The sequence below is a fragment of the Cebus imitator genome, unplaced genomic scaffold (assembly GCF_001604975.1).
Source record: "Cebus imitator isolate Cc_AM_T3 unplaced genomic scaffold, Cebus_imitator-1.0 Scaffold960, whole genome shotgun sequence".
NCBI lineage: Eukaryota > Metazoa > Chordata > Mammalia > Primates > Cebidae > Cebus > Cebus imitator.
The window spans coordinates 34,468-42,575 of NW_016108275.1; the positions used below are offsets into that span (position 1 = coordinate 34,468).

The 8,108-nt window shown below is 47.2% G+C and overlaps 1 pseudogene across 1 annotated transcript; it reads left to right on the plus strand.

Annotated features, from left to right (window-relative positions):
* The first annotated feature begins 1,998 nt into the window (after nucleotides 1-1,998).
* LOC108298439 lies at nucleotides 1,999-3,193 on the plus strand (annotated as a pseudogene). The gene has a single exon (XR_001822580.2). The product of XR_001822580.2 is annotated as a long-chain-fatty-acid--CoA ligase 3-like (transcript).
* Nucleotides 3,194-8,108: the final 4,915 nt, after the last annotated feature.

Below are 8,108 nucleotides of genomic sequence, written 5' to 3' on the forward strand. Positions count from 1 at the left end.
AACTTTTTTTGGAGTCTGCTAGCACAGAGAGCTAAACCCGGCCGGCTCCAGCAGCAGCTGAGGCGAACAAAGCCTGCAGTGTTCGGGCCGTGCTGGGGGGGGAGTGGTGGACGAGTTCAAGGAATTGCAAATAAATATATTTTATGACCACCCATCAACAAACTACGTGCCACCGTGGTGGCCCCTGGTAGCTGTGCCCTGTCTGCAGTGTAGCCAGGGGCGGGGGCTGAAAGGGAGGCGGTCAGAGAGGCTAGGCGAGCTGCGAGCCCCGAGCCTGAACTTTCACCTCTCGAACCCGGGCCCAGCCCATTGGCTGCAGCCGAGGGGTCCACCAAGAGCAGTGGCTCCTGGCAGGATCTGTTTTCCCAACTCCTTGAACAGCCTCCCTGTGGGATGAGTTGGAGGTCCGGGGCAGGGAAGCCATCGAGGAGGAGATAATGGGGGCGAAGTTGAGCGGGGGCACTAAGGAACTGCAGGCTCAATCTCATGGAGAAAGAGGCCGCGGAAGAGTACTCATTCATAAATATATGCTCCTCCGACTGAGATGTCCTTTCGCAACTCTTGGCTATCTGTACTTGCTGGACAGAAACGTTAGTGGCTGCGAATTTCACCAAAAGGTGTCTTTGTGTACAGAAAAGTGAAAGGCTAACTAAACTCGTTTCTCTCCAAGTCTTGAGACCCTAACCGATTGCTCTTTTTCCTCACTGGGAACTTGATCTTCCAAGTGGCCCAGGCTCTTTTACAATAAACCTTTCCCACTCACTTACTCAGTTTACCTGGAGAGAAAGGGAAGTCAGTGGGGTCGATGTATGAGGGGGAGAAAGAAGGAAAAGAAGTGAGGAGTTGTCCACCTTTTGACTGTTCTGTTCCCTTCATTGACAACCCCCCTGGAAAGGTACATCCTCAGCTTTCCAAAGATTTCCACGTCGTTTACTCTTCTCTCTTCCAAAATAGTTTCAAGTTAATTCAGAATCCGTTTTTATTGAGGTTTCCCAGTGAAGCATAAATGCAGATTACTTAACATAAAATTATCCCCACCTTTTCAAAAGGGCGAGGTAGGGCCATTTGGGCGTTTTCTAAATTTAATGACTACTCCTTGTTCTCTCTCTGCTCCCACTTTTAAAAGATTCGGATTATTTGTCCGCTGTTCAGCCTGCATTTCAAAAAAGACGGTTTAAAAAAAGAGTGAGAACACAGTCTGTAGGCACAGCACTTGAGGATTGACTTAATTGGTTTCACTAAAAAAACCCTGACGGAGTGTTTACCGACGTGGGTGCCAGGGCTGCTTCCTCCCTGGGAGAACCGCGGGTTCTGAAGGAAAGGGTTGGTGCCAAGTGTGTGTGTGAGCTCGCGTCTGCCCTTTAGAGAAAGGGCGCGCTGCTCTTTGAGGAAAGGAAAGATTCAAAGACGCAAGTTAAAGCTGTTCGCCCTTCTCACCAACCACTACTCCCTCTTCTGCCACTGGAGGGGTTCAAGTTAGCTGTTCTTTCCCCAGGGAGGAGGAGGGCCGGGAAGCAGCCGGTGGTCAGGCTCCATTCACCACGGCCTCTTCGCCGCAGCTATTTGGAGGAAAGTTTCAGCGCCTCTGGGAACGCCACGCTTTGCGACTGACTTGCGAGCTGAGCAGCAGGCTCAGGTGGCAGCGCGCGGAGACAGAGGCCCGCTGTCAGGGGAGGAAACGGCGGGAGATGGCGGGGAGAGAGCTCCAGCCCCTCGCTAGGCTGGGGCTCCAGAGGAAGCCCCTCGCCACCTTTCCTGTCACGCGTCCCCTCCGGGGCCGCCCTGTTCTCCCTCGGCTTTTCCCCTGACACCCCCCTGGGTACCGCGTGGGCAGCCCAGCCGGGTCACTCCCTGCGGATAGGAGCCGGGACCCAGGGCTGGAGGCCGGGCCCACGTATCCCCCACGCGGGCGCCTCGGCTTTGAAGTGCGCGCAGAGCAGGCTCTGGCAGTTTCTTCTTTCCTTTCTTTCCTGTTACTTTTGCTCCCCTCAGTAACTGATGGCAGCAGTTCCGGAAATCATGGATTGGATCTACCAAAATGTCATGAATAAAGTGAATGAAATGAGTAGTTTTCAACGCAATCTATTTATTCTGGCCTATAATTACAAAATGGAACAGATTTCAAAAGGACGTAGTACTCCACTGTGCAATAGCTTTGTTTTCCAGAAAGTTCGAAGCTTGCAAGGGGGAAATATTCATCTCCTGTTGTGTGGTGGTGCTCCATTTTCTGCAACCACACAGCGATTCATGAACATCTGTTTCTGCTGTCCTGTTGGTCAGGGATATGGACTCACTGAATCTGCTGGGGCCAGAACAATTACAGAAGTGTGGGACTATAATACTGGCAGAGTGGGAGCACCATTAGTTTGCTGTGAAATCAAATTCAAAACTGGGAGGAAGGTGGATACTTTAATACTGATAAACCACATCCCAGGGGTGAAATTCTTATTGGGGGCCAAAATGTGACAATGGGATACTACAAAAATGAAGCAAAAACAAAAGCTGATTTCTTTGAAGATGAAAATGGACAAAGGTGGCTCTGTACTGGGGATATTGGAGAGTTTGACCTGATGGATGCTTAAAAATTATTGATCGTAAAAAGGACCTTGTAAAACTACAGGCAGGAGAATATGCTTCCCTTGGGAAAGTAGAGGCAGCTTTGAAGAATCTTCCTCTAGTAGATAACATTTGTGCGTATGCAAACAGTTATCATTCTTATGTCATTGGATTTGTTGTGCCAAATCAAAAGGAACTAGCTGAACTAGCTAGAAAGAAAGGACTTAAAGGGACTTGGGAAGAGCTGTGTAACAGTTGTGAAATGGAAAATGAGGTACTTAAAGTGCTTTCTGAAGCTGCTATTTCAGCAAGTCTGGAAAAGTTTGAAATTCCAGTAAAAATTCGTTTGAGTCCTGAACCGTGGACCCCTGAAACTGGTCTGGTGACAGATGCCTTCAAGCTGAAACACAAAGAGCTTAAAACACATTACCAGGTGGACATCGAGCGAATGCATGGAAGAAAATAATTATTCTCTTCTGGCATCAGTTTGCTACAGTGAGCTCAGATCAAATAGGAAAATACTTGAAATGCATGTCTCAAGCTGGGAGGCAAACTCCATTCTTCATATTCAACCTAAACTGTTACTTCTCGTGACGTAACAAGTTTTAACTGACAGGATTAGTAAAACATTAAGACAAAAAAAAAAAAAAAATTTTTGAACCCAAACTTTTTTTTTAAGCATTGCAATGGTTTATTCAATTTTATGAGTCTAAAAGGTACCAACACTTACAGATCTGAGTTTTAAGTTTGTAAAACTTTTGAGTAGTTATGATGTAACCTGATTTCTAAGATTTCAAAATAAACTTGAAAAACAAAAATCACATCCATTTTACATGCATCCATTCATTACTTTGAATTGATTATATTACAGTTAACTTAAGCCTAATTCTTTTTCTTTAAGGTCCCCCCGGGTTTTAGAGAGGCATGGACATAATTAGCTTTTTTCCTTTAATAAAAATGCATGATGTGCTGTAGCATACACCAGAGCTTCTACTTTCCTGTCAGGCAACACAGACTCTGAGCTGCTTTTGTTTTTGGTCCCTGGAGGTGTATATGACAAGTTGACAAACAAAGGTGAAGACCCTGCTCCACCCAGTATAGAGTCCTCTTTTCTTTGGTGTCTCACGGAAACCTATTAACATACCTTCCACATAAGCCTCTACATATAAAACTATCAGGCATTAGGAATTTGCAGTACAGTCACTTTGATAAAGTTGCTATTTTATCTTCAAAGTGGAAAAGTCCTGCTAATCAAAATGGAATTGTGAATTAAAGTAGGCCACTGGCTTAAGTATCAGGTAGAAAATCAACAGCTTATTTTTTCTGCTCAGTTTGTGCTAACACTGATGGTCTGCTTGAGGAATGCTGAGAATGCCAAGGGTAGGGCTTTAGTACCTAGGTAGGTACCCATCTCTTAAGAGATCCAGGTTTCTGGCATGGTCCTGACTGCATTGAGACCACTTGCCATGTGTTAACTGACACAAGGCTTTGATTGATTCACAGCAGAATAAAGGTGAAAACTATCACCAGAGTTACTGCACTCCATACAGAAGTCTTTTACCTGTAAATGCCTTTCCCAATGGAGGATCAACAGATTGGGTGATGGTGGAGTAGGTCAGGAAGACTCACGTCTTCTAGAGGAAAGAATGCCTCATCACCCCTTGGGCTCAGGCAGCTGCTGTCAGAGAATAACACAGCACCTGCACAGTCGCTGTCCACTCATTTTTTTTTTTTCGGGAAGTGCACTTTTTCTTTAGGAGGGTGAGGGAGGAGAGCCCCTTAAGATGGCAGAAAGGGGACACTTCGGAAAGGTGGGTATCCCCCATCCATTCGCAACAGGCAGGTAAAAACTGACAGCTGGGGCTTAAGGGCCACCCGGGAGCTGGGATGATAGATAACACCGAAGAAACCCCCAGCTTTGAGCAAGGCATCTGGAATGAGGGCGGCAGCGCCCCCTGGAGGCGGATACATGTCGAGCGTGAATCCCTCGCTCCCTCCCCTCCCCCGGGCTCAGGGCCCGTACTCCCGCCGCGTGGCCCCTGCCCCTCAGCGGATGTAGACGCCTCGCCCCAGCCCTCCAGCTCATGCTTGTTGTGCCCCAACACTGGACCCCCACCCTCAGCCCAGTAGCGGGCCTTATTCCGGCCCCGTTTCCGGTTGTCGGTCAGCTCTTCCTGAAATGCAAGATAGTAGCTGTGCTTCAGCGTCCCATCCTGTTTTCCCCCATTTCTTGGTTCCACCAGTGAAGAGCACAAATAAAGACTTAGCCCTCTTCAAAGTTTATGGAGAGAGAAGAGAGAGGCTGAAACTGAGGGAGTGGGTGCCAGTGGGCTTCAGCTAGACAAAGAGTACACGAAAGGCAGCAATCTTTGGCCTTTTCAAGGGAGATTTCAGATTTTTGAGAAAATGTGTCTTGTAAACCAAAGAGAACTGTTATAATTTTAGCTGATCCTGGAAACTTTAACATCCTAATCAAAAAATGTTCTTGTCTGCGATAGATAAGTACCATTTTTACAATGTCTCATTCCCAGGTAATGAGAACATTAACACCTAGGAAGAATACCTTTCATGGTGTTTTAGGTTGTCATGTAATTGGCAGAAACATTGCCAGAGAGGTGTCATTTTTAGTTGTTCCCATCGTCAGCTTATAAAGAAATTTTGTGAACATTTAAAAATAGTGGCTTGCTTTTTCTGAATCCTTTTGGTGCTCAGGCATACAAAGATTGTGTTAAGACAAATCATAATAGCAGTTCTGATGCCACTGGTTAATTTTGCCTGTTTTGGACTTCACGTAAAAAAAAAAAAAAGTGAGTGGACAGCGACTGTGCAGGTGCCGTGCACCAGATCTTCTAGTTCGCCTCCAGGAAAATTATCCTGAAGGTGATGAATCTTTCAGGTAGTCCCAAAGCCTCTCCTTGGGAAACTGCCTGGGTCTTAGAGCCGACTTCACCCCCAACTCAGCAGGTAAAGGAGGATACTCTAATATTGTTTCTGCAATCTGAGATTAATTGTGACAATCTTAAGTTGCTCACTTCTTTCCCATTTTTTTTTAATAAAAAAATGAAATAGAGATGGGGTTTCACCATGTTGGCCAGGATGGCCTCGATCTCTTGACCTCGTGATCCACCCGCCTCTGCCTCCCAAAGTGTTGGGATTATAGGCGTGAACCACTGTGCCCGGCTGCCATAGATAATCTTTAATTCTGAAAACCTCTTCTGTCTCCAATTCTGAGGTTGTAGCCCACCCGTCTCTTCAGACATGCTTCTGCTGAGGTTTAGCTTTGTAGTCACCAAAAGATGCCTTTGTCCTCTTTTTCTGCCCTCGGATTTTCAGATTCTGAACACAAGCCTAGTTTCTGCCTCCGGTGATCATTTTCAATAGCACATAAAAAACAGAGCCCTGTTCCACATTTGTACGGTTTCTTCACTTGGCAAAATATTCTTCCTAAATGGCCTCAAGGGTGCACATGTGCTCCATGCCCATCCACCTTCTCGGCTAGGCAGCGCTCAGAGCCACACCTGAGTGCAGGCTGACACCCCTTTGGAGGTGGCTCCAGCCATAAAAACTCAAGGTTGGAGCTGGTTTTAGCCACAGAGGGCCAAGAAGTGGTTCCGAATGAGGTTCCCCTGTGGTCCCCGGGCCCCAGTAGACCCTTTCTGGACAGGACCTGCCGCCCTCAGCCAGCTGCCACACCCTTGCCAAGGTATGACTTGGAGTCCTGGAGCCACCTTTGGAGATGTGAAAATTAGCTCCTACTTTTAGCCAAAGTGTTTGGAAAGCAAGGCTTGGTCTTTAGCTTTGATCTGGGATTTAAAAAAAAACTCTTCAAATGATGACTTTCAGAATCAGTGGTTTGTCCTCTGTGCCCTTCTAGAAGCTGGAATCAGGTTTGTTCCTCTTTATTACTTGCAGTGCATTCTGCTTTCTCTGACTTTCAAAAAATTAGTCTTGACTTTTTTTTTTAAGACAGCATCTCACTCTGTTTCCCAGGTTGGAGTGCAGTGGTGAGATCTCCGCTCACTGCAACCTCCACCTCCCAGGTTTAAGCAATTCTCCTGCCTCATTCTCCCGAGAAGCTGGGGCTTGAGGCACGCACCACCATGCCTTATTTTTGTATTTTAGTAGAGATGGGGTTTCACCATTTGGCCAGGCTGGTCTCAAACTCCTGACCTCAAGATCCACCCACCTCAGCCTCCCAAAGTTCTGGGATTACAGACGTGAGCCACCACGCCTGGCCTAGTCTTGAACTCTTGTTGAGGAAACCCGTAACTCCTCTGTGTTTTCACTTCGAAATTTCTTCTTGTTTGTTAAACAGATGACCTGTTACTTTTTTTCTTTTTTGAGGCAGAGTCTTGCTCTTGTCACCCAGGGTGGGGTGCAGTGGCGTTATCTTGGCTCACTAAAACCTCTGCCTCCTTGCAACCTCTGCCTCCTGGGTTCAAGTGATTCTCCTGCCTCCACGTCCCAAGTGGGTAGCTGGGACTACAGGCATGTGCACCACCATGCCTCACTAATTTTTTTGTATTTTTAGTAGAGACAGGGTTTCACCATGTTGGCCAGGCTGGTCTCAAACTCCTGACCTGCCTGCCTCGGTCTCCCAAAGTGCTGGGATTACCAGTGTGAGCCACTGCGCCCAGCCAACCTTGTTACTTTTTAAAGAAGATGACCAAAAGGAGCATGAAGGCTCCAGATGTATGAAAGCTGCAGAACTGAAAGTGCTGTGGGCTTGAGGGGTACATTTGGGGTTTGGGGGTAGATTTGCATGGGACTGGGGAGGAGTGAGTGCAAGCAAGCCTTTAGACCATGCATGTGTTGTGGAGGTCCCTGGTGCAGCCTCTCATGTCTACATTTCTAATTGGCCTGGATGAGGCAACCCCATAGTTACGTTCAAGAACAGTCACAACTGATACTTATGAAGAGCTCCCTATGTGGCAGGTTCTCTGCATGTGTTTCTCCTTTCATTCTCACAACAAGCCCTCAGTGGTGGGTACTTTTATTATCCTTGTTTTCAGACCAGGGAACTGAAGGATAGAGAGTTGAAACACTTGGTCTAGGACCCGCTGCCAGAGTGCTAAGGCCAGGTACCAAGTGAGGTCTGACTCAGGCCATACTGGACGCAGGGGCCCTGTCCACCCCACTCGTCCCTTGGAGCATTCATCCTTGCTGGTCCTCCTCACACCCCAGCTCTTGTCTCCCCCCTCCTCACCCCCTCTTCTGTCCTGTCCCCATGTCCCTGATTTCCCCCTAAAACATACATTTCATTATAGCTACATTTTTCCCTCTCTCTAACGGGTTGTCCCATAGTCCACAATCAAATTTTGAGCAAAGACACTTTCCAGAGTTCATGAACAGATTTTGGAGTGCCTCTTTGCAGTGCATGTTCCCAAAACTAATATGTTGTGAACCTTTCAAACATACAACACACACAAACACACACACACCATCCCTCCAACATAAACCCACATGCAGCCGGGAGCAGTGGCTCATGACAGTAATCCCAGCACTTTGGGAGGCTGAGGCAGCTGGATCTCAAGGTCAGGAGTTTCAGACCA